This window comes from Balaenoptera ricei, chromosome 13 (assembly GCF_028023285.1).
Source record: "Balaenoptera ricei isolate mBalRic1 chromosome 13, mBalRic1.hap2, whole genome shotgun sequence".
NCBI classification, from domain to species: Eukaryota; Metazoa; Chordata; class Mammalia; order Artiodactyla; family Balaenopteridae; genus Balaenoptera; species Balaenoptera ricei.
The window spans coordinates 9,181,247-9,208,839 of NC_082651.1; the positions used below are offsets into that span (position 1 = coordinate 9,181,247).

General features: G+C 38.5%; 1 protein-coding gene across 4 annotated transcripts in view; it reads left to right on the forward strand.

Annotated features, from left to right (window-relative positions):
- MGAT4A (alpha-1,3-mannosyl-glycoprotein 4-beta-N-acetylglucosaminyltransferase A) overlaps window positions 1-27,593 on the forward strand; it is a 135,117-nt gene that overhangs the window by 44,527 nt on the left and 62,997 nt on the right. The window lies entirely within an intron of this gene.

The following is a 27,593-nucleotide window of genomic DNA, read 5'->3' on the forward strand; positions in this document are numbered from 1 at the left end:
AATGATTAGTAGATTAGTCTTAATAAAATGTAAATGCATGGAAATCTTAAAGTGCTAATCAATGGCATCTAGCAGTTAGAGCAATGTTAACATTTTTGGTTATTTTCTTTCATTTTTCTGGACTAGTGGTTCTCAAAGTTTGGTCCAAGGATCCGTGAGGATTCCTGAGACCCTTTCGGGAGGTTCATAAAGTTAAGACTGTTTTTATAATAATACTGATATGTTACTCGGTTATTTCCCTTTTTCACTCTTGTAAGAAATAACAGAACCAGATTTGAGAATTCAGCAGTATTATTAAGCCAGACATTTTATTAAGCCAGCAAATTTCACTCTATTAAATTTTTTGTTTTAGAAAATAAAGTTATTTTTGATAAAATGTGTTTTTTATGTTAACATTTTATGGGTTGTAATTCCCATAAACAAAAGGTCTTTAGGGTCCTTTAATTGTGAAGGGGTTCTGAGACCAAGAAGTTTGGGAACTACTGTATTAAATATAAATAAAACATAATTGACATATTGTGCATGTTATATAATGTACATTTTTGCTTAATATACCACAGATGTTTCCCATGTCCTGATTTTTAGTGGGTCCATAATATTCCATTGTATAATTAGCATCTTTAGCTTAATCTTAAATAATGCTATGACAAATTTTGTACACATCATTGATCAGTTTCTTATGAGTTTTTTTTCGTTTTAATTTAAGAGGATTTGCCTTAGTTCACTGTCATCACTACTAATTACCTGGCATTCTACAAGGCATTGGCAGTTAGAGGAAAATACCTAAGTAGGATTCCTGCTGTAAAGAAAAGAGTTAACAACAGATGTGAGACTGCTTATCATTAGAAAGGTCTGCTTGCAAGGTTGGCCCTTGGCTGATTTCTGGGAACTTGGCTGGTAAACACTGACATAAAACTTTCCCCACATGACAGAAGTGGCTCACAGTGCCTAAACTATTTGTACACGCCGTTTGGTCTGGAATTTTGGTATGTGCTAGTCAGAGGCTGCCTGCATGACCAGCTCCCAGTGACATCCGTGGGCACTGAGTCTCTAAGGAGCTTCTCTGGTGACAGCACTTTGCGTGTGTTGTCATAACTCATCGCTGGAGGAATTAGGTGTGTCCTGGACCACTCCACTGGGAGAAGAGTTGGAAGTTTGTACCTGGTTTCCTCCAGACTTACACCCATGTGTCGTTTCCTTTTGCTGATAACTGTATACTGAGTCCTCTGTATCCTTCTAGTGAATCACTGAACCTGGGTGTGGTCTCGGGAATTTCTGGCACACCTGCTATCATGGAACTCACACTTTAGAAGGGAAAAGGAGACACGTATGTCATTATAGTGCAGTGCAGTAGATGCAAAATGGGAGTGTAATTAAGATAAAGTATAAGATAAAGAGGAGCTAAAAGTAGGACAGACGTCAGAGAGAGCTTCAAAGGGAAGACAACCAAAGAGTATTTTGAAGGATGAATGGAATTTTATCAAATGAAGAAAGAGAAGGGTGGCTCTGATAAGCCGACTGCCTGAGCTATGAGGGATAAAACTTCTTAGTGTGTTTGGAGAACTCCAAGCAGTATGGGAATGTTGAAGCAAGACATGATCCTGGGCAATATTAAGAGATAACATTGGAGAGTTAAGCAGGGAGCCATTTAAGCGTTTCCAGTTTAGAAAGTAAGCTATGTGATAGTCCAGGGAATAGAGGGGATGCAAGATAGCATGGAGAACAGTTATGTTCTGATCCAGGTGAGGGATTAAAATGAGGGCTTACAGTGGCATCTGTGTGAACAAGAGAGGATAGATGAGCACCAAGGTAAGCAATTACCTTGTGATGAAATTTTCAGGGTGTATGAACAGCTTCAACATTCAGAAGGGTGCATGGGTAGGGCCCAAGGATGTGTGTATCTTTCGTAGTAACTGCAGCCTCTGCTGTCTCTATGAGGAGGGCCATCCTCTCCGTCCCCCTTACCTCACCAGATAAAGGAGATGTTGCATTGGCTTAACCGTGTAGATGACCTTGTAGGAACTATTAGAGTGGACTGAATCATGAGATGTCTGGTGAACTCACTGGTCCTTTCTATCTTATGCAGCATGATTCTGAAGACTAGAACCCCTACCCACTGAGGTTTTCTCTAGATAGTGTGGGAAGAGGTGAATTGTGGATGGAAGGAAGTGGTCGTTACCCTAAACTCAGTCTAAAAGCCCTCGTTATACCAGGAAAAATAGACATCAGTGTTTACTGTCTGGGTCCAGTGGACGCCTTTTATTTATTTTTATTGCAAGTGATTTTATAAATAATACAGAAATAAGAATAAAGGGACAGTGAAAAACAGCTCTGTTGTAAATTTTAACAAGAAATTAAACATAGCAAAGCCAAATTTTTATCCTCGTACTTCTGGTTTGGTAGGTATATAAACTGAAATGGGCAACATCCTTTGAATACAACTAACTGTTCACTAACTGTCATGCGTGAACCTGGGACACATCCTTCTTGTAAATTCTAATTCCAGATTTCAAATACATGTCTAATGGGGTCTAGTTCATCATTACTTCCAGTTCCTCTGCACCTCTGTCGTCAAAACACAAAACTTTTGAAAACGTTTGTAGTTCATAATTTTGTTGAAGAGAGGATGGCCATCTTCTTTGCTCCTTGATTGCAAAACATTTTCATTATTAAATTTAGAATGATCAATCCAATGAAGTTTTTTCATTTCTGAATCCTCTCCTTCTAATCACTTTTGTATGCACACAAGCCTTTATCATTTGTCTACTTATGAACCTATCCAGTATATCCTGTTGCACCAATACATCATAGACAAAAGAATATTGTTACCCATCCTTTTAGCAAAACAGGATGTTCTGGGTTCTTATGGTTCATTGTGATGAGGTCCTTCCAGTTAAATGACTAACTTGATGAAAATGCTGTTTCCTTTTTGTCTTTAGAAATGATTATTCATTCATTGATTCTTGTTTTGCTTGTTTAAAAAATCATCAATTGTTTTTTGTTTTGCTTTTTTTTTTTTTTTTTTTTTATAAATTTATTTATTTATTTTTGGCTGTGTTGGGTCTTCGTTTCTGTGCGAGGGCTTTCTCCAGTTGCGGCGACCGGGGGCCACTCTCATCGCCGTGCGCAGGCCTCTCACTATCATGGCCTCTCTTGTTGCGGAGCACAGGCTCCAGACGCGCAGGCTCAGTAGTTGTGGCGCACGGGCTTAGTTGCTCCGCGGCATGTGGGATACTCCCGGACCAGGGCTCGAACCCGTGTCCCCTGCATTGGCAGGCAGATTCCCAACCACTGCGCCACCAGGGAAGCCCTGTTTTGCTTTTTAAAAACTATTTATTTAAAAGAATTATGGAATTATGGGAAGCTGCAGAGATAATACAGAGACATACAGTGTAACTTTCACCCATTTTCCCCCAATGGTTACTTCTTTTTGTTTGTTTGTTTTGTTTTTTAACATCTTTATTGGAGTATAACTGCTTTACAATGGTGTGTTAGCTTCTGCTTTATAACAGAGTGAATCAGTTATACATTATACATATATCCCTATATCTCTTCCCTCTTGCGTCTCCCTTCCTCCCACCCTCCCTATCCCACCCCTCTAGGTGGTCACAAAGCACGGAGCTGATCTCCATGTGCTATGCGGCTGCTTCCCACTAGCTATGTATTTTACATTTGGTAGTGTATATATGTCCATGCCATGCTCTCACTTCGTCCCAGCTTACCCTTCCCCCTCCCCATATCCTCAAGTCCATTCTCTAATAGGTCTGCGACTTTATTCCTGTCTTGCCCCTAGGTTCTTCATGACCTTTTTTTTTTTTTTTTTTTTTTTTAGATTCCATATATATGTGTTAGCATACGGTATTTGTTTTTCTCTTTCTGACTTACTTCACTCTATATGACAGACTCTAGGTCCATCCACCTCACTACAAATAACTCAATTTCGTTTCTTTTTATGGCTGAGTAACATTCCATTGTATATATGTGCCACATCTTCTTTATCCATTCATCTGTTGATGGACGCTTAGGTTGCTTCCATGTCCTGGCTATTGTAAATAGACCTGCAGTGAACATTGTGGTACATGACTCTTTTTGAATTATGGTTTTCTCAGGGTATATGCCCAGTAGTGGGATTGTTGGGTCATATGGTAGTTCTATTTTAGTTTTTTAAGGAACCTCCATACTGTTCTCCATAGTGGCTGTATCAATTTACATTCCCACAACAGTGCAAGAGGGTTCCCTTTTCTCACACCCTCTCCAGCATTTATTGTTTGTAGATTTTTTGATGATGGCCATTCTGACCGGTGTGAGATGATATCTCATTGTAGTTTTGATTTGCATTTCTCTAATGATTAATGATGTTGAGCATTCTTTCATGTGTTTGTTGGCAATCTGTATATCTTCTTTGGAGAAATGTCTATGTAGGTCTTCTTTCTGGATTGGGTTGTTTGTTTTCTTGATATTGAGCTGCATGAGCTGCTTGTAAATTTTGGAGATTAATCCTTTGTCAGTTACTTCATTTGCAAATATTTTCTCGCATTCTGAAGGTTGTCATTTCGTCTTTTTTATGGTTTCCTTTGCTGTGCAAAAGCTTTTAAGTTTCATTAGGTCCCATTTGTTTATTTTTGTTTTTATTTCCATTTCTCTAGGAGGTGGGTCAAAAAGGATCTTGCTGTGATTTAGTCATAGAGTGTTCTGCCTATGTTTTCCTCTAAGAGTTTTATAGTGTCTGGCCTTACATTTAGGTCTTTAATCCATTTTGAGTTTATTTTTGTGTATGGTGTTAGGGAGTGTTCTAATTTTATTCTTTTACATGTAGCTGTGCAGTTTTCCCAGCACCGTTTATTGAAGAGGCTGTCTTTTCTCCACTGTATATTCTTGCCTCCTTTATCAAAGATAAGGTGACCTTATGTGCGTGGGTTTATCTCTGGGCTTTCTATCCTGTTCCCCCAATGGTTACTTCTTGTGGTAAGTTATGTATATATAATGTATGATGTCAAAATCAGGAAGTTGAAATTGATACCATGGGTGTGTATAATTCTATGCCGTATTATCACACATGCAGATTGTTGTAACCACCACCCCTAACAAGATGAACAACAATTTTATCACCACAAAGCTCTCCCTTTGTGCCACCCCTTTATTGTCACACCTGCTCCTCCATCCCCCACCATCCCTGTCTCTTGGCAACCACTAATCTGTTACCTATCACTGTAACTTTGTCATTTTGGAAATGTTATATAAATGGAATCATACAGTATGTGACCAGTTGAAATTGACATTTTTCACTCAGCGTAATTGAGGTCCATGCAAGTTGTTGGCTGTTTCAATAGTTTGTTCCTTTTTATTGCTGAGTAAGATTCCATGCTATGGATGTCAGTCTTGTGGACAGCATATAATGGGATCATGTATTTTAATCCACTTTACCAATCTCTTTTAATTGGTACATTTAGACTATTTACATTTAATGTGATTAGTGATGTTAGGTTTAATAAAGTCTGTCATTTTATTTTTGTTCACTATTTGTTCCCTCTATTTTTTGTTTTTGTCGTCTTTTTCCTGACTTCTTATGGGTTACTTGAACATTTTTTAAAATTCCATTATTATTTATTTATAGTGTTTCTGAGTGTATCCTTTTGTATAGATATTTTAGTGGTTGCTCTAGGTATTATAATACACACACATAATTTATCATAGTCTACTGCCATTGGCATTTTATCAGTTTGAGTGAAATATGGAAACCTTATCCCCTTTAAAAGCTCTTTTTCCCTCACCAGTTTATAATTGTTTTAACTGTTTCTTCCACATTGAGAACCAAATCAGATGTATTATATGTTTTGCTTCAGTCATCAAACATGATTAAGAAAACTCAAAAAAGAGAAGGAATGTCTATTGTGTTTACCCATATTTTTGCTCTTTTAGTTCCTTCTTCCTTCTTGATGTTCCAAGATTCCTTCTTTTATCATTTCCTTTCTGTTTCAAGAACTTCCTCTAGCCATCACGTTAGGGTAGGTTTGCTGATGACAAATTCCACTAGTGTCTGAGAATATCTTGATTTCCCCTTCATTCCTTAAGGATAATTTTGCCAGATATGGAATTTGGGGTTGATATATTTTTTTTTCAGTATAGATGGTCCCCAACTTATGATGGTTCTACCTAATGACGTTACGATGGTGCAAAAGCTATACACATTCAGTAGAAGCCGTGCTTTGAATTTTGAACTTTTCCCGGGCTAGGACTACGTGGTATAATACTTTCTTGTGATGCTGGGCAGTGGCAGAGCAGTGAGCTGCAGCTCCCAGTCAGCCGCGCCATCACGAGCGTAAACAATCGATACACCTACTACCATGCTGTACCCATACAAACATTCTGTTTTTCACTTTCAGTACAGTATTCAACAAATTATATGAAATATTCAACACTTTATTATAAAATAGGCTTTGTGTTAGATGACTTTGCCCAACTGTAGGCTAATGTAAGTGTTCTGAGCATCCTTAAGGTAGGCTACACTAAGCTATGATGTTCAGTAGGTGAGGTGTATTGAATACATTTTCTACTTATGATATTTTCAACTTACAATGGATTTATTGGAACATAATTCCATTAAAAGTCGAGGAAGATCTGTGCTTTAAAAATGTAGTGCCACTTCCTTCTGACTGTCATGGTTTTTGATGAGAAATCTGCAGTTCTTCAAATTATTTTTTTTCCTAATGGGTAACGTGTCATTTCTCTCTGGCTGCTTTCAAGACTTTTTCTTTGTCTCTAGTTTTTTGACTTTTATTTGTGGTGTTTTTTTGGCATGGGTTTTTTCGGGTTTATCCTGTTTGGGATTTTCTCAGCTTCTTGAATCTTTATGGAGGTTTATGTCTTTTGCCAAATTTGGGAATTGAAATTTGCCATCATTTCTTCTAATTTCCACCCTGCCCCCTCTCTTTTCTTCTGGGGCTCTGATGACAGGAATGTAAGATTTTAGATCTTTTGATTTAGTTCCAAAGGTTTATGAGGCTCTGTTAATTTTTTTTTTCCAGTCTGTTTTCTCTTTGTTGTTCAGATTGGGTTATTTTGATTATTTTTCTCAAGATTCACTGATATTTTCTTAGGTCCTCTCCATTCTGCTATTGAGCTCATCCATTAAGTTTTTTGCTTCAACTATTGTATTTTCTGTTCTAAAATTTTCATTTGTTTTTATAATTTATATCTTCTATTTAACTGCTTAGGGTTTCTATTTTTTCCATTTGTTTAGTTTGCCCGTTGAAGCACTTTTATGATGGCTACTCTAAGATCCTTATCAGATAATTCCAACATCTGTGTCATCTTGATGTTGGCATATATTGACTGCCTTTTCTCATTCTACTTGAGATTTTCCTGGTTCTTAGTATAATAAGTGACTTCAGTTGTATCCAGGACATTTTGGGTATTATGAGAATCTGGGTCTTATTTAATTTGTCTGTCTTAGCTGACCCTTTCTGATACCATACTGGGAGGGGAAAGGGGGTGTTACCTCGTTACCACCAGGGGAGGATAGAAGTCCAGGCTCCTCACTTGGCCTCTTCTGATACCACTCTGGCTGGCGGTGGGGGAGGTGCCCTGTTATTGGTTTCCATGTAGCCTCCACTGACACCTCAAAAGGGGTGCTCATTACTGCTGCAGTAGTAAAAGTCCTGACCCTCACTCTTTCTGATACCACCCCAGTGTGTGTGTGTGTCCTTGTTACAGTTAGGCAGGAGTGGAAGTCTAGACTCCTTGCTTGGCTTTTGCCAATGGGGTGGAAGTGGAACCATGGTTTTTTTCATGGTCTTTGGCTAGAATAGAGCAATTATTGTATAAAATTTTTCTGTGTTGCTAGGTCACCCATCCTTAGTGTTTTGGATAGACAGAGAGGGCTTTTCTTGGGGCATTTTTGTGTGTTCCTGTTGGTGTTTTTAGGATGCTGGCTTCTCTAGTACCCAGTCTGGAATATATGAAGCAAAAAGAAAACTCAGGGAACTCACTGTTGTGTCATTTCTTGGATGAGGTATCTCTCTGTCTGCCTTCTTCTCTCTACTGTTCAGAGTTTTCTGTATGTTTGTTTAATATGTAATGTCCAGGGTTTTCATTGTACTTAGCACAAAGAATAGGGAGAAATGTGTCTACTCTGTTTTGGTCTGTAATTGGAAGTCCTGATCTTGAACCTGAGAAAACTCATTTAGGATATTGTCATCTGAAGACTAATAGTCTGAGATTTCACTTTTATGATCAATTTTACCAACATTATTAGAGTTCAGAGTGATACTGTCTCTCCACATTCATTTCCTGATTCATCTTAATAATTACGAAATATTTTCCTCTCGCAGTTTCCTTCTCTTTGCCATTATGGGTACAAGAAGCAAAAATCCTAAATTTTCAATTGTTTTAATTGAAGGTTACAAAAAACTACAAAGTTAGGGTCTCCAGGCAGGTAGACTGTTTACACCAGTTGGAGAATAAAGTCCTCGGAAGGGGCTTCCTTGGTGGTGCAGTTGTTAAGAATCTGCCTGCCAATGCAGGGGACACAGGTTCAAGCCCTGGTCCGGGAAGATGCCACATGCTGTGGAGCAAGTAAGCCTGTGCGCCACAACTACTGAGCCTGTGCTCTAGAGCCCACGTGCCACAACTATTGAAGCCCGTGTGCCTAGAGCCCATGCTCTACAACAAGAGAAGCCACTGCAGTGAGAGGCCCGTGCACCGCCATGAAGAGTAGCCCCTGCTCGATGCAAATAAAGAAAGCCTGCGTGCAGCAACAAAGACCCAACACAGCCATAAATAAAAAAAAAAAGAAAAAAAAAAGTCCTCGGTAATTTGAAACATAGGCAATAGAGAAGATGGGGATATTGTGAGGTGGATGGGGGAGACTGAATATGAAAGAAGGAAAGAAGTGAGAGATGTGAAGCTTGCAGTTGAAAATGAAAAGTCCAGAAAGAAACATAGAAGAAGAATTTGAAAAGGGTTTTGCAGAAGTATATGAAGGGAGAAAGGTGGAAAATAAGGAAAAGAGGAAAGTGAGGAGAGGGAAGAAGAAATCACGAAATTGGTCATAAAAGGAGTAACCATGTCCAGCTAGGGAGATAACAGTAACAGGACACCACCTTCATTGGTAGAGCTAGTCCACAGTGTAGAATTGATTAATTACCAGTATCCTTCTTTTTAAGTAAAGATGATTCTAATGAAGAATAAAATGCTCTGTCTTGAGGGATTCTTCATAGAAACATAAATACCATCATATCTTTTAGAACACAAATAGTTTTTTTTTTCTTTTGGGAACAAAGCAACACCTTTATAGAAAATGTCTGCCAATAAGTTTAAGTACTTAAGGAAAATTAGTTTATAACCATTTGGTGATTTTTACTCCAAGCTCCTTATGGCTTGTTGAATTTCAAAAACCCAGATTGCATAAAATCATTATTTATATTTTTTAGAAGTAAAAAACTGTTGTTATGGCTAAGTTTACTTTAATGAACATTATCCTAGGTTATGCAAATTATTGTTTTTTTGTGTTTTAAAAAATATTTATTTATTTATTTTTGGCTGTGTTGGGTCTTCATTTCTGTGCGAGGGCTTTCTCTAGTTGAGGCGAGTGGGAGCCACTCTTCATCACGGTGCGCGGGCCTCTCACTATCACGGCCTCTCTTGTTGCGGAGCACAGGCTCCAGACGCACAGGCTCAGTAGTTGTGGCTCACGGGCCCAGTTGCTCCGCGGCATGTGGGATCTTCCCAGACCAGGGCTCGAACCCGTGTCCCCTGCATTGGCAGGCAGATTCTCAACCACTGCGCCACCAGGGAAGCCCCCAAATTATTGTTTTTTCTTCTCATTTCACAATGGTCATAGAGTTTGGGACTTAATGATAAAATTACTAAAAATAGATTACCCTGTCTTCAAGGGAAATCAAGGAAAATGATTGCAGCTATTTAGATTGAGAAAATATTTCTAAGAAAGTGTGTGTTATAGGTATATGCAGCATCATTTTATATCTTAAGGTTTTGTGCTTTATAAGGTCAGTGGATGGATTTTAACTTATTAAACCTCTACCTGGAAGTTTGTTTGGAAAGACAACATTAATGATTATATTACTTATGGGACAACTTAGAAATAGTGATTGTGTTCCAGAAAACTTTTCAACCATAGCCTATCTGATATTCACTACTTAGGGTCCTGTTCTGTAAGCATAGTGAAAACATTATGTAAGGAAACAAATAGAATTATATTCTTTGTTTTAATGTAAATAAAATATATGATTCTATATATCTATGAGCCCCATTTTCCCTTTTGAGTTTAGAAGGGTACAGGTCTTTTCATAATCCGTGGGTCCTGACTGAAATACTCCAAAAATAGGGATTGATCTTGTTAATTCCTATAACTCTTAAAAGACACCTTGGAAATAGGTGTCCACTGGATATTTTGAAACCCTCTCTGCCCCAAGTGTTATCTTGAGGATTATGGACCTGACATTTTTGATGAACCCCTCCTGTCCCTGGAGCTCTTAACATCTAGTCCAAAGGAGAGAAAGAGGTAGGAGAGCAGAACAGCATAGGTTTCCAGGCTGCTAGAGACTAGACCTACATCGAAGACAGTATAGTCTCCCTTAGAGCTACTCACTCAGTGGCCCAGCACCACCTTGGATCTTGTTAGAAATTCTCAGGCCCCATGTCAGACCTGTGGAATCAGCATCTTTGGAGGTGGGGTCCAGAATTATGTGTTTTAACAAGCTCTTCCTGGTGGTTCTTATGCACAATAAAGTTAAAGAAACAACGAGAAACCCAGTCTTGTTTGTAATTTTTAGCTAACCATTCTCATTAGAATTGTCTGTTCAAATTCTGGTCTTTTAACCTATTTCATTTGGACTCCTGTCTTTTGGTTTTTCTAGGCTTTAGCTCTCCTAAACTGGCTTCTGAATCCAGTTCTTTAATTTTTTCTGTAAGAGATTTGTAAGTATGAAATTGTCCGTAATTTCATGTTAAGCCTTCTCCTTTCTATTTAAAAATGGTTGTATAAGAATGGTGAATGTGAAATAAAACATTTTCAAAGGCAGTGACTTCCTGAAGTGTACAACTTGGTAAGTTTTGGAATCTGTTACGCAGGGAGTTTTTCATATTTTTCAAAAAATTTTATCTGTATGAAATAGTTCAGGGTAGTACTAAAGAACAGAGGGATGGACCAGATGACTTGACAACATTCTTTCCAGTGCCAGAATTTTATTATTTAATAAATATTAAAATTAAATTATTTAAAAGTGGGTTTAATTTTTGGTAATTTTAATTTCAACATAAAAAGCCAGTTTTTAAATGTTACCTCATAGAATTAAGTAGTATCCTCCGAGTCTTGATAATAGCAAGGTACTATTTGAAAAATGAACTTTTCTGTTCTGTTTTTATGTATCAGGTTAGTTATTTGTGCATCTGTGTGTTAATTTTTCATCTATACTATTTATAGATTTTTAAATTAAATTGTTGAATCTAAGACTGTTATTTAATTTGCTGAACTATATGAAATTGCTATTTTTTGTCAGAAGTGGTCAAATATCAGCAATTTCATATGGTTCAACCAGTAATTCTTTGAAAGCCTAAAGGTACCCTTTTCACTGGAAAACTGACTTGATTGCTTGATTTGAAGGAATTAAAGTGGTTTCTTTAGAAATTTTCTATGTTTCAGATTCTTAGGTTCACAGAATGTGATTTGTACTTAGATTTGTCTAATCTGGGTATGTGCTTTTCTACAATTAAAAAAAGTTAGATTCAATCTTCAGTAAAAACAAAATGGTAAACAAAACCAGGGACTTCCAGTAAGATGATAGTGTGAAAGTTTCCTCATGGGTTCCTGCCAGGTTCCTGCATAGAAACTGACTGAAATGATTCAGAGAAACGCAAAAATAAGAATTTTGATACTAATGTTGAAAACAGGAAATTGTCAAACACATATCACTAATTTGAAGGAGGTTTTGTCTATTACGTTAAAGTTTGAACTTTTTCTGAGAGCTGATAAGCCACTCTCCCCAAGAGAGCAAGGTAGTACTATGGGAAATATGAATGGAGAAAATTCTAGAGGTCACTAGTAACGCTTTGTTTGCGTGGACTGTGGAGGATATGCTATGAGGGAGGATTGTAGAAAGACCATGTGTAACTGCTGTCTGCTTAGAAGAGCCAACAGTGTCCCGTGGAATTCCTTTTTTTTCTTTTGCCCTACCCAGGTACGTGGGGAGTTTCTTGCCTTTTGGGAGGTCTGAGGTCTTCTGCCAGCGTTCAGTACGTGTTCTATAGGAGCAGTTCCACATGTAGATGTATTTCTGATGTATCTGTGGGGAGGAACGTGATCTCCGCGTCTTACTCTTCCATCATCTTGAAGCTCCCTGTCCCGTGGAATTCCTAGCAAGACTAGCTGAGAGCTTTACTGCATAGTCTTGGCTTTCTAGGTAGAGTGTGGACTTGCTCTGATGTCACGGAGAGAACACTTTTATTTTTTTATTATGTTTTAAAGTTTATTTTATTGAAGTATAGTTGGTTTACAATGTTGTGTTAGTTTCAGGTGTCCAGCAAAGTGATTCAGTTTTACACATATATATTACACATATAAATATTCTTTTTTCACATTCTTTTCCATTATAGTTTCTTACAGGATACTGAATAGAGTTCGTGTGCTATACAGTAGGACCTTGTTGTTTATCCATTCTATATATTAATAGTTTGCATCTGCTAACCCCAAACTCCCAAGAGAGAACACTTTTAATACGGAAGGGTGGCATTAGAAGCAAAGGACGGATGCGACCGAGATGGGAAGTGACCCCATGCTGAGCCCTTTCACAGCTGTGGGCTCTGGAGTAAGAGCAGTAGTCACATCTGGGCCTGAAAGAAAATACGTGTGACTTTATCCAGCGGTCCATGGGCCCCAGGGATCTTTTCAAAAGCATGGCCAGTTCACCTCAAAGCAGGGGGGCAGTTTGGAATTTGGAGTGGGAGTATTTGTCCGCTGCTACTGGCTACTCTCCTTACTTGGTGAGGCTGGTCTTTGGGAAGGTGGTTCCCAAAAGTACCAAGAAAATGCATGTAGGGCAGAGACTGCACCCATATCCGTGTCCCTCCCACCACTCAAGAGCTGCGAAAAGACTGAACCTGTATGCCATCCCATCCTCCTGCTTACTTCTTAAAAACTTTTAATTTTTAAAAAAGTTTCAAATGAAATGAAGAGTTATAAGGATGGTACAAACAACTTCTCTATGCATTTCACGTATTGTGAACATTTTGCCTCTGTCATCTTTCTATGTATCTATAGATATTTGTTTCTTTTCAGGACCATTTGAGAGTAAATTACAGAAATTGTGCCTTTTTACTCCTAAATAATTTTATTGCCTAACAACAGGGAATTCTCTTACAACAGTTCAGGTGTCAAATTTAGGAAATGTATCATTGGCACAGTGTTACATACTCTTTGGCACAATGTTACATACTCTGTCATCTATCTTCTGTTACTTTGTTCTAATAACGTTCTTTATAGCATTTATTTTTTTTCTGGTCCAAGATCCCATCCAGAATTGTAGTTTGTATGTAGTTGTCTTGTCCCCTTCAGTCTCTTGTCTGGGGCAGTTCCTAAGCCTCTGTCTTCGATGACCTTGACATTTTTTATAGCAGAAGCTTTTTGTTTTGTGCATTGTTACTCACTTTGGATGTGTCTGATGTTTCCTTGAGATTAGGTTCAAATGATGCATTTCTGGCAAGAATACCACATAAATGAGGTGTGTCCTCTGTGCATCACGGCAGAGGACACGTGGTGTCTGGTCTGTTACTGCTGATGTGAACTTTGATCATGTGATTAAGATGATATCTGCCAGGCTTCTCCAAGATAAAGGTAGCGTTTTTCCTTTTGTAAATTAATGGCTACTTTGTGGGAAGATACTTTGAGATGATATACATATCCTGTTCCTCATTAAACTTTCACCTACTGGTTTTGGCATCCTTTTTTTTTTGATTAAAAATTAAAAAAAAATTGAAACAATTTTTAAAAGTTACTTCTCATTTACAGTTATTATAAAATATTGGCTATATTCTCCATGTTGTACAATACATCCTGGAACCTATCTTATACCCAGTAGTTTGTACCTCCCACTCCCCGTCCCCTGTCTGGCCCCTCCCCTCTTCCCTTTCCCCACTGGTAATCACTAGTCTGTTCACTGTATGTGTGAGTCTGCTTCTTTTTTGTTATATTCACTAATTTGCTGTATTTTTTAGATTCCACATATAGGTGATATCGTACAGTATTTGTCTTTCTCTAGCATCCATTTTTGATTTTTGCCCGACTCAGTTATTGCTTGGACAGTTGCAAAGGGGTGATTTTCTAACATTCATCCTTCTTTCATCATTTATAAGCTGGCATTCCACTGTAAGAAACACTTTTCTCTCATCTGTTAATTGTTATTTATTAATATGGACTCACAGATTCTTACTTTATTTAATAAGTTACAATTCATTACCATCAGTATTTGTTTTAGTACTTAAATTGCAGTGAATTTAGCCAGGGGGAGCCCCTTGAGTGGCTTTCTGTGCCATTATGACATGTCCTATCTTTTTCTTTTTTTTTTTTTTGACTTCTGTCCTCAAGGAATTTATTTTTATTTATTTATTTATTTTTAACATCTTTATTGGAGTATAATTGCTTTACAACGGTTTGTTACTTTCTGCTTTACAACAGAGTGAATCAGCTATACATATACCTATATCCCCATATCTCCTCCCTCTTGCGTCTCCCTCCCACCCTCCCTATCCCACCCCTCTAGGTGGTCACAAAGCACTGAGCTGATCTCTCTGTGCTATGCGGCTGCTTCCCACTAGCTATTTTACATTTGGTAGTATATATAAGTCCATGCCATGCTCTCACTTCGTCCCAGCTAGCACTTCCCCCTCCCCAAGTCCTCAAGTCCATTCTCTGCGTCTGCATCTTTATTCCTGTCCTGCCGCTCGGTTCTTCAGAACTTTTTTTTTTTAGATTCCATATATATGTGTTAGCATACGGTATTTGTTTTTCTCTTTCTGACTTACTTCACTCTGTGACAACTCTAGGTCCATCCACCTCACTACAAATAACTCAATTTTGTTTCTTTATATGGCTAAGTAATATCCCATTGTATATATGTGCCACATCTTCTTTATCCAGTCATCTGTTGATGGACGCTTAGGTTGCTTCCATGTCCTGGCTATTGTAAATAGAGTTGCAAAGAACATTGTGGTACATGACTCTTTTTGAATTATGGTTTTCTCAGGGTATATGCCCAGTAGTGGGATTGCTGGGTCATATGGTAGTTCTATTTTTAGTTCTTTAAGGAACCTTCATACTGTTCTCCATAGTGGCTGTATCAGTTTACATTCCCACCAACAGTGCAAGAGGGTTCCCTTTTCTCCACACCCTCTCCAGCATTTATTGTTTGTAGATTTTTTGATGATGGCCATTCTGACTGGTGTGAGGTGATACCTCATTGTAGTTTAGATTTGCATTTCTCTAACGATTAGTGATGTTGAGCATCGTTTCATGTGTTTGTTGGCAATCTGTATATCTTCTTTGGAGAAATGTCTATTTCGGACTTCTGCCCATTTTTGGATTGGGTTGTTTGTTTTTTTTCATATTGAGCTGCATGAGCTGCTTGTATATTTTGGAGATTAATCCTTTGTCAGTTGCTTCATTTGCAAATATTTTCTCCCATTTTGAGGGTTGTCTTTTTGTCTTGTTTGTGGTTTCCTTTGCTGTGCAAAAGCTTTTAAGTTTCATTAGGTCCCATATGTTTATTTTTGTTTTTATTTCCATTTCTCTAGAAGGTGGGTCAAAAAGGATCTTGCTGTGATTTATGTCATAGAGTGTTCTGCCTAGGTTTTCCTCTAAGAGTTTTAGAGTGTCTGGCCTTACATTTAGGTCTTTAATCCATTTTGAGTTTATTTTTGTGTATGGTGTTAGGGAGTATTCTGATTTCATTCTTTTACATGTAGCTGTCCAATTTTCCCAGCAACACTTATTGAAGAGGCTGTCTTTTCTCCACTGTATATGCTTGCCTCCTTTATCAAAAACAAGGTGACCATATGTACATGGGTTTATCTCTGGGCTTTGTATCCTGTTCCATTGATCTGTATTTCTGTTTTTGTGCCAGTGCCATACTGTCTTGATTACTGTAGCTCTGTAGTATAGTCTGAGGTCAGGGAGCCTGATTCCTCCAGCTCCGTTTTTCTTTCTCAAGATTGCTTTGGCTATTCGGAGTCTACTGTGTTTCCTTATAAATCGTGAAATTTTTTGTTCTAGTCCTGTGAAAAATGCCATTGGTAGTTTGATAAGGATTGCATTGAATCTGTAGATTGCTTTGGGTAATATAGTCATTTTCACAATATTGATTCTTCCAATCCAAGAATATGGTATATCTCTCCATCTGTTTGTATCTTTAATTTCTTTCATCAGTGTCTTATAGTTTTCTGCATACAGGTCTTTTGTCTCTTTAGGTAGGTTTATTCCTAGGTATTTTATTCTTTTTGTTGCAATGGTAAATGGGAGTGTTTCCTTAATTTCTCTTTCAGATTTTTCATCATTAATGTATAGCAATGCAAGAGATTTCTGTGCATTAATTTTGTATCCTGCTACTCTACCAAATTCACTGATTAGCTCTCGTAGTTTTCTGGTAGCGTCTTTAGGATTCTCTACCTATAATATCATGTCATCTGCAAACAGTGACAGCTTTACTTCTTCTTTTCTGGTTTGGATTCCTTTTATTTCTTTTTCTTTTCTGATTGCTATGGCTAAAACTTCCAAAACTATGTTGAATAATAGTGGTGAGAGTGGGCAACCTTGTCTTGTTCCTGATCTTAGTGGAAATGGTTTAAGTTTTTCACCATTGAGAACAATGTTGGCTGTGGGTTTGTCATATATGGCCTTTATTATGTTGAGGAAAGATCCCTCTATGCCTACTTTCTGGAGGGTTTTTATCATAAATGGGTGTTGAATTTTGTCAAAAGCTTTTTCTGCATCTATTGAGATGATATGGTTTTTATCCTTCAGTTTGTTAATATGGTGTATCACATTGATTGATTTGCATATATTGAAGAATCCTTTCATTCCTGGGATAAACCCCACTTGCTTATGGTGTATGATCGTTTTTTATGTGCTGTTGGATTCTGTTTGCTAGTATTTTTTTTGAGCTTTTTTGCATCTATATGCATCAGTGATATCGGCCTGTAGTTTTCTTTCTTTGTGACATCTTTGTCAGGTTTTGGTATCAGGGTGGTGATGGCCCCATAGAATGAGTTTGGGAGTGTTCCTCCCTCTGCTATATTTTGGAAGAGTTTGAGAAGGACAGGTGTTAGCTGTTCTCTAAATGTTTGGTAGAATTTGCCTGTGAAGCCATCTGGTCCTGGGCTTTTGTTTGTTGGAAGATTTTTAATCACAGTCTCAATTTCAGTGTTTGTGATTGGTCTGTTTATATTTTCTACTTCTCCTGGTTCAGTCTTGGAAGGTTGTGCTTTTCTAAGAATTTGTTCATTTCTTCCAGGTTGTCCATTTTATTGGCATAGAGTTGCTTGTAGTAATCTCTCATGATCCTTTGTATTTCTGCAGTGTCAGTTGTTACTTCTATATCATTTCTAATTCTGTTGATTTGAGTCTTCTCCTTTTTTTCCTGATGAGTCTGGCCAGTGGTTTATCAAGTTTGTTTATCTTCTCAAAGAACCAGCTTTTAGTTTTATTGATCTTTGCTACTGTTTCCTTCATTTCTTTTTCATTTATTTCTGATCTGATCTTTATGATTTCTTACCTTCTGCTAACTTTGGGGTTTTTTTGTTCTTCTTTGTCTAATTGCTTTAGGTATAAGGTTAGGTTGTTTATTTGAGGTTTTTCTTGTTTCTTGAGGTAGGATTGTATTGCTATCAACTTCCCTCTTAGAACTGCTTTTGCTGCATCCCATAGGTTTTGGGTCGTCGTGTTTTCATTGTCATTTGTTTCTAGGTATTTTTTGATTTCTTCTTTGATTTCTTCAGTGATTTCTTGGTTATTTAGTAGTGTATTGTTTAGCCTCCATGTGTTTTTATTTTTTACAGATTTTTTCCTGTAATTGATATGTATTCTCATAGTGTTGTGGTTGGAGAAGACACTTGATGCGATTCCAATTTTCTTAAATTTACCAAGGCTTGATTTGTGACCCAAGATATGATCTATTCTGGAGAATGTTCCATGAGCACTTGAGAAGAAAGTGTATTCTGTTGTTATTGGATGGAATGTCCTATAAATATCAGTTAAGTCCATCTTGTTTAATGTATCATTTAAAGCTTGTGTTTCCTTATTTATTTTCATTTTGGATGGTCTTTCCATTGGTGAAAGTGGGGTGTTAAAGTCCCCTACTATGATTGTGTTACTGTCAATTTCCCCTTTTATGGCTGTTAGCATTTGCCTTTTGTATTGAGGTGCTCCTTTGTTGGGTGCATAAATATTTTAAATGATTATATATTTTTCTTGGATTGATCCCTTGATTATTATTTAGTGTCCTTCTTTGTCTCTTATAATAGTCTTTATTTTAAAATCTATTTTGTCTGATATGAGAATTGCTACTCCAGCTTTCTTTTCATTTCTATTTGCATGGAATATCTTTTTCCATCCCCTCACTTTCAGTCTGTATGTGTCCCTGGGTCTGAAGTGGGTCTCTTGTATACAGCACGTGTATGGATCTTGTTTTGGTATCCATTCAGCCAGTCTATGTCTTTTGGTTGGAGCATTTAATCCATTTACATTTAAGGTAATTATCGATATGTATGTTCCTACTATCATTTTCTTCGTTGTTTTGGTTTTTTTTTTTTTTAATTTATTTATTTATTTTTGGCTTTGTTGGGTCTTCGTTTCTGTGCAAGGGCTTTCTCTAGTTGCGGCGAGCAGGGGCCACTCTTCATCACCGTGCGCGGGCCTCTCACTGTCGCGGCATCTCTTGGTGCGGAGCACAGGCTCCAGACTCACAGGATCAGTAGTTGTGGTTCATGGGCCCAGCTGCTCTGCGGCATGTGGGATCTTCCCAGACCGGGGCACGAACCCGTGTCCCCTGCATTGGCAGGCGGATTCTCAACCACTGCGCCACCAGGGAAGCCCCTTGGGTTTGTTTTTGTAGGTCCTTTTCTTCTCTTGTGTTTCCCGCTTAGAGAAGTTCCTTTAGCATTTGTTGTAGAGCTGGATTGGTGGTGCTGAATTCTCTTAGCTTTTGCTTGTCTGTAAAGGTTTTAATTTCTCTGTCAAAGCTGAATGAGATCCTTGCTGGGTAGAGTAATCTTGGTTGTAGGTTTTTCCCTTTCATCACTTTAAATATGTCCTGCCACTCCCTTCTGGCTTGCAGAGTTTCTGCTGAAAGATCAGCTGTTAACCTTGTGGGGATTCCCTTGTATGTTATTTGTTGTTTTTCTCTTGCTGCTTTTAATATTTTCTCTTTATTTAATTTTTGATAGTTTGATTAATATGTGTCTTGGCGTGTTTCTCCTTGGATTTATCCTGTATGGGACTCTCTGTGCTTCCTGGACTTGATTAACTATTTCCTTTCCCATATTAGGGAAGTTTTCAACTATAATCTCTTCAAATATTTTCTCATCCCTTTCTTCTACTCTTCTTCTTCTGGGACCCCTATAATTCGAATGTTGTTACATCTAATATTGTCCCAGAGGTCTCTGAGACTGTCCTCAATTCTTTTCAGTCTTTATTCTGCTCTGCAGTAGTTATTTCCACTATTTTATCTTCCAGGTCACTTATCCGTTTTTCTGCCTCAGTTATTCTGCTATTGATTCCTTCTGGAGAATATTCAATTTCATATATTGTGTTGTTCATCATTGTTTGCTCTTTAGTTCTTCTATGTCCTGGTTAAACGTTTCTTGTATTTTCTCCATTCTATTTCCAAGATTTTGGATCATCTTTACTGTCATTACTCTGAATTCTTTTTCAGGTTGACTGCCTATTTCTTTTTCATTTGTTTGGTCTGATGGGTTTTTACCTTGCTCCTTCATCTGCTGTGTGTTTCTCTGTCTTCTCATTTTGCTTAACTTACATGTTTGGGGTCTTTTTTTCACAGCCTGCAGGTTTGTAGTTCCTGTTGTTTTTGGTGTCTGACCCCAGTGTCTAAGGCTGGTTCAGTGGGTTGTGTAGGCTTCCTGGTGTAGAGGACTAGTGTCTGTGTTCTGGTCGATGAGGCTGGATCTTGTCTTTCTGGTGGTCATGTCTGTGTCCAGTGGTGTGCCTGGGGTGTCCGTGACCGTATTATGATTTTAGGCAGCCTCTCTGCTAATGCGTGCAGTTGTGTTCCTGTCTTGCTAGTTGTTTGTCATAGGGCGTCCAGCACTGTAGCTTGCTGGTCGTTGAGTGGAGCTGGGTCTTAGTGTTGAGATGGAGATCTCTGGGAGAGCTTTCGCTGTTTGATATTATGTGTAGCTGGGAGCTCTCTGGTGGACCAATGTCCTGAACTTGGCTCTCCCATCTCAGAGGCACAGGCCTGACACCTGGCTGGAGCACCAAGACCCTGTCAGCCACACGGCTCAGAAGAAAAGGGAGAAAAAAAGAAAGAAAGAAAGAAAAAAAAAGTAAAGTTATTAACATAAAAAATAATTATTAAAAATAAAAGAAATTGAAAAGTAATAAAAAGGGAAAAAGAAAGAAGAGAGCAACCAAACCAAAAAACAAATCCACCAATGATAACAAGCACTAAAAAGTATACTAAAAAAAAACCCAAAAAAAACCCAAAACACCCCAAAAAACCGGCCAGACAGAATCCTAGGACAAATGGTAAAAGCAAAGCTATACAGACAAAATCACACAAAGAAGCATACAAATACACATTCACAAAAAGAGAAAAAGGAGTAAAAAATATATATCATATCTCCCAAAGTCCACCTCCTCAATTTGGGATGATTGGTTGTCTACTCAGGTATTCCACAGATGCAGGGTACATCGTTGATTGTGGAGATTTAATCCGCTGCTCCTGAGGCTGCTGGGAGAGATTTCCCTTTCTCTTCTTTGTTCGCACAGCTCCTGGGGTTCAGCTGTGGATTTGGCCCCGCCTCTGCATGTAGGTCGCCTGAAGGCGTCTGTTCCCATCCAAACAGGACGGGGTTAAAGTAGCAGCTGATTAGGGGGCTCTGGCTCACTCAGGCTGGGGAGAGGGAGGGGTATGGAATGTGGGGCCAGCCTGCGGCAGCAGAGGCCAGCATAACGTTGCAACAACCTGAGGCGCACCGCTTGTTCTCTTGGGAAGTTGTCCCTGGATCACGGGACCCTGGCATTGGTGGGCTGCACAGGCTCCCAGGAGGGGAGGTGTGGACAGGGACCTGTGCTTGCACGCATGCTTCTTGGTGGCTGCAGCAGCAGCCTTAGCATTTCATGCCCGTTTCTGGTGTCTGCACTGATAGGTGCGGCTCACACCCGTCTCTGGAGCTCCTTTAGGCGGTGCTCTGAATCCCCTCTACTCACACACCCCGAAACAATGGTCTCTTGCCTCTTAGGCAGTTCCAGACTTTTTCCCAGACTCCCTCCCTGATAGCTGTGGTGCACTAGCCTGCTTAAGGCTGTGTTCACGCAGCCAACCCCAGTCCTCTCCCTGGGATCGGACCGAAGCCCGAGCCTCAGCTCCCAGCCCCCACCTGCCCAGGTGGGTGAGCAAGCAAGCCTCTCAGACTGGTGAGTGCTGGTTGGCACCGATTCTCTGTGTGGGAATCTCTGCTTTGCCGTCTGCATCCCTGTTGCTGTGCTCTCCTCAGTGGCTCCAAAGCTTCCCCCCGCCACCCACTGTCTCCACCAGTGAAGGGGCTTCCTAGGGTGGGGAAACTTTTTCTCCTTCAAGCTCCCTCCCAGTGGTGCAGATCCTGTCCCTATTCTTTTGTCTGTGTTTTTTCTTTTTTCTTTTGCCCTACCCAGGTACGTGGGGAGTTCCTTGCCTTTAGGGAGGTCTGAGGTCTTCTGCCAGCATTCAGGAGGTGTTCTGTAGGAGTTGTTCCACATGTAGATCAGCAATTTCTGATGTATTTGTGGGGAGGAAGGTGATCTCCACGTCTTACTCTTCTTCCATCTTGAACCTCTCCCTTTAATTTTTTTTTTAATTTAATTTTTTTTAATTGCAGTCTATGTCCTTTTTTAAAAATAACATTTTCTTACACTTTAAAATAAAGACTGTTACAAGAGACAAAGCAGGACACTACATAATGATCAAGGGATCAATCTAAGAAGAAGATATAACAATTATAAATATTTACGCACGCAACATAGGAGCACATCAATACATAAGGCAAATGCTAACAGCCATAAAAGGAGAAATTGACAGTAACACAATCATAGTATGGGAGTTTAACACCCCACTTTCACCAATGGACAGATCATCCAAAATGAAAACAAATAAGGAAACACAAGCTTCAAATGATACATTAAACAAGTTGGACTTAATTGATATTTATAGGACATTCCATCCAAAAACAATAGAATACACTTTCTTCTCAAGTGCTCATGTAACGTTCTACAGGATAGACCATATCTTGGGTCACAAATCAAGCCTTGGTAAATTTAAGCAAATTGAAATAGTATCAAGTATCTTTTCCAACCACAATGCTATGAGACTAGATAGCAGTTACAGGAAAAAAAAAATCTAAAAAATACAAACACATGGAGGCTAAACAATGCACTACTAAGTAACCAAGAGATCACTGAAGAAATCAAAGAGGAAATCAAAAAATACCTAGAAACAAATGACAATGAAAACACGATGACCCAAAACCTATGGGATGCAGCAAAAACAGTTCTATGAGGGAAGTTTATAGCAATACAGTCCTACCTCAAGAAATAAGAAAAATCTAAAATAAACAGCCTAACTTTGCACCTAAAGCAATTAGAGAAAGAAGAAGAACAACAACAAAAAAAACCCCCAAAGTTAGCAGAAGGAAAGAAATCATAAAGATCAGATCAGAAATAAATGAAAAAGAAATGAAGAAAACAGTAACAAAGATTAATGAAACTAAAAGCTGGTTCTTTGAGAAGGTAAACAAAATTGATAAACCATTAGCCAGACTCATCAAGAAAAAAAAGGGAGAAGACTCAGATCAACAGAATTACAAATGAAAAAGGAGAAGTAACAACTGACATTGCAGAAATACAAAGGATCGTGAGAGATTACTACAAGCAATTCTATGCCAATAAAATGGACAACCTGGAAGAAATGAACAAATTCTTAGAAAAGCACAGCCTTCCAAGACTGAACCAGGAAGAAATAGAAAATATAAAGAGAGCAGTCACAAGCACTGAAATTGAAACTGTGATTAAAAATCTTCCAACAAACAAAAGGCCAGGACCAGATGGCTTCACAGGCGAATTCTATCAAACATTTAGAGAAGAGCTAACACCTATCCTTCTCAAACTCTTCCAAAATACAGCAGAGGGAGGAACACTCCCAAACTCATTCTATGAGGCCATCATCACCCTGATACCAAAACCATACAGTGATGTCACAAAAAAAAGAAAACTACAGGCTAACATCACTGATGCACAGAGATGCAAAAATTCTCAGCAAAATACTAGCAAATAGAATCCAACAGCACATTAAAAGGATCATACACCATGATCAAGTGGGGTTTATCCCAGGAATGCAAGGATTCTTCAATATATGCAAATCAGTCAACTTGATACACCATATTAACAAATTGAAGGATAAAAACTATATGATAAACTCAATAGATGCAGAAAAAGCTTTTGACAGAATTCAACACCCATTTATGATAAAAACTCTCCAGAAAGTAGGCATAGAGGGAACCTACCTCAACATAATAAAAGCCATGTATGACAAACCCACAGCCAACATCGTTCTCGATGGTGAAAAACTGAAAGCATTTCCTCTAAGATCAGGAACAAGACAAGGTTGCCCACTCTCACCACTGTTATTCAACATAGTTTTGGAAGTTTTAGCCACAGCAATCAGGGAAGAAATAGAAATTAAAGGCATCCAAATCAGAAGAGAAGAAGTAAAACTGTCACTGTTTGCAGATAACATGATAGTATACATAGAGAAGCCTAAAGATGCTACCAGAAAACTACTAGAGCTAATCAGTGAATTTGGTAGAGTAGCAGGATACAAAATTAATGCACAGAAATCACTTGCATTCCTATACACGAATGGTGAAAAATCTGAAAAAGAAATTAAAGAAACACTCCCATTTACCATTGCAAAAAAAAGGATAAAACACCTAGGAGTAAAGCTACCTAAGGAGACAAAAGTCCTGTATGCAGAAAACTATAAGACACTGATGAAAGAAATTAAAGATGATACAAACAGATGTAGAGATATACCATGTTCTTGGATTGGAAGAATCAACATTGTGAAAATGATTATACTACCGAAAGCAATCTACAGATTCAATGCAATCCCCATCAAACTACCAATGGCATTTTTCACAGAACTAGAACAAAAAAAGTCACAATTTGTATGGAAACAAAAAAGACCCCAATAGCCAAAGCAATCTAAAAAAGAAAAACGGAGCTGGAAGAATCAGGCTCCCAGACTTCAGACTATACTACAAAGCTACAGTAATCAATACAGTATGGTACTGGAACAAAAACAGAAATATAGATCAGTGGAATAGGATAGAAAGCCCAGAGAGAAACCTATGCACATATGGTCACCTTATGTTTGATAAAGGAGGCAAGAGTATACAGTGGAGAAAAGGCAGCCTCTTCAATAAGTGGTGCTGGGAAAGCTGGATAGCTACATGTAAAAGAATGAAATTAGAACACTTCCTAACACCATACACAAAAATAAACTCAAAATGGATTAAAGACCAAATGTAAGGCCAGACACTATAAAACTCTTAGAGCAAAACATAGGCAGAACACTTGGTGACATAAATCACAGCAAGATCCTTTTTGACCCACCTCCTAGAGAAATGGAAGTAAAAACAAAAACAAATGGGAACTAATGAAACGTAAAAGCTTTTGCACAGCAAAGGAAACCATAAACAGAATGAAAAGACTACCCTCAGAACGCGAGAAAATATTTTCGAATGAAGCAAGTGACAAACGATTAATCTCCAATATATACAAACAGCTCATGCAGCTCAATCTCAAAAAAGCAAACAACCCAATCCAAAAATGGGCAGAAGACTGAAATAGACATTTCTCCAAAGAAGATATATAGATTGCCATCAAACACATGAAAAGATTCTCAACATCACTAATCATTAGAGAAATACAAATCAAAACTACAATGAGGGGGGCTTCCCTGGTGGCGCAGTGGTTAAGAATCTGCCTGCCAATGCAGGGGACATGCGTTTGAGCCCTGGTCTGGGAAGATCCCACATGCCACAGAGCGGCTAGGCCCGTGAGCCACGACTACTGAGCCTGCGCGTCTGGAGCCTGTGCTCCGCCACAAGAGAGGCCACGACAGTGAGAGGCCCGCGCACCGCGATGAAGAGTGGCCCCCGCTTGCCGCAACTAGAGAAAGCCGTCGCACAGAAACGAAGACCCAATACAGCCAAAAATAAATAAGTAAATAAATAAAAACTACAATGAGGTATCACCTCACAGTGGTCAGAATGGCCATTATCAAAAAATCTACAAACAGTAAATTATGGAGAGGGTGTAGAGAAAAGGGAACCCTCTTGCACTGTTGGTGGGAATGTAAATTGATACAGCCACTATGGAGAACAGTATGGAGGTTCCTTAAAGAACTAAAATTAGAACTACTATATGACCCAGTAATCCCACTACTGGGCATGTATCCTGAGAAAACCATAATTCAAAGAGTCATGTACCACAATGTTCATTGCAGCTCTATTTACAATAGCCAGGACATGGAAGCAACCTAAGTGTTCATCGACAGATGAGTGGATAAAGAAGATCATATATACAGTGGAATACTAGCCATAAAAAGAAATGAAATTGAGTTATTTGTAGTGAGGTGGATGGACCTAGAGTCTGCCATACAGAGTGAAGTAAGGCAGAAAGAGAAAAACAAACATTGTATGCTACACATATATATGGAATCTAAGAAAAAAAAAACGGTTCTGATTAACCTACGGGCAGGACAGAAATAAAGACAGAGATGTATAGAATGGACTTGAGGACACAGGCAGGGGGAAGGGTAAGCTGGGATGAAGTGAGAGAGTAGCATTGAGATATATACACTACCAAATGTAAGATAGCTAGTGGGAAGCAGCTGCATAGCACAGGGAGATCAGCTCGGTGCTTTGTGACCACCTAGGGGGTGGGCAATGGAAGGTGGGAGGGAGACGCAAGAGGGAGGGGATATGGGGATATATGTATGCATATAGCTGATTCACTTCGTTATCCAGCAGAAACCAACACACCATTGTAAAGCAATTATACTCCAATAAAGATGTTAAAATAAAATAAAATAAAATAACATTTTCTTAGTTGACACAAGAATGCTCCAGGTTCATCTTAAAGTTATTTCTCCAAAGGGTTATAATTCTTTTTTAGTGGCAGATGTCTAGAATCCACTATCTTGGCACCATGTAAGTGGTAAGAGGTAAAGGGGGAAGAAATCACAGGACAGTTCACTCATGCTCATTTTGGACACAATCTGCTTGGTGTGATCAGCCCTTGTCCCTGCTATTTAGACTTGGCATTTAACACGGTCTTCATTTCTATAGCCTTATAGTATGTTCTGATCTCAGAGCAAGTTATCTATTATTATTTCTAGATTTTTTTGACCTTTTAGAAACATTTTGTCTTTTACATGAATTTTAGAATCACATGTCAAAATTCAAGTTCCAAAAAAATTTCGTTGATGTTTTAAGAAGTGTTGCATTTATTATTTAGTTTAGGGTGGGATTTATCTATGTTTTTTGCAAGATTGGGATTAATAAATGACTTCATTTTTTTTCTTCCATTACAGGCTCTAGGAAAAGGCTTATAGTTTTTATCACATAAATCTTGTGTGCCTCTTGTTATAATTGTTATAGTGTAATTGTTTATAGTTTTGTGTTTGTGAATAGTATCTTTTTAACATTTCTTCTATTGTGAATTAACACATATGGAAAAGTGTCTAAACCATGGATGTATAGTAATCAATTTTATTTAACCAGTAACTAGGTCAATAAGTAGAACCTTGCTGGCACCCTGAGACTCCCCTGTATGCCCTTTCCTAATCACAGACCCCCCTCTCTTCCTTTCCTCCTAAAGCCAGTTTACAGAAACTAGAGCTGCTTATTAATACATTGTTCAATACAGGGAAACATGACAGTTAAGCAGGGGAGACTTTCTTCCCTGCCACAGAATTCTTCAGAGGTATTTTCTCTGTGGTCCTTTATGTAAGGGCTAAAGAATAATATAATTGACTATTTTTAAGGCTAGCTTTATGAGACAGGCAGATTTATATTTCTTAATTCTGTTTTGTACAGAACGATTCCATCCTTGACTGAGTAAAGCAGAGATTTCAATATAAATTAAAAAGAGTCTTTCCAAGGTTTGTTTTGTTTAGATGTCAAAATAGTAGCCTTAGATTATCTAGCTTGATAGAGAAGCTGAAACGGTTGTTCTGATTTTTCTTAGTTTAATGAGGTTGTGAAAATTGCTCGGACCATTTACCAGCCTCAGCTCCCTTCCGGTGCTG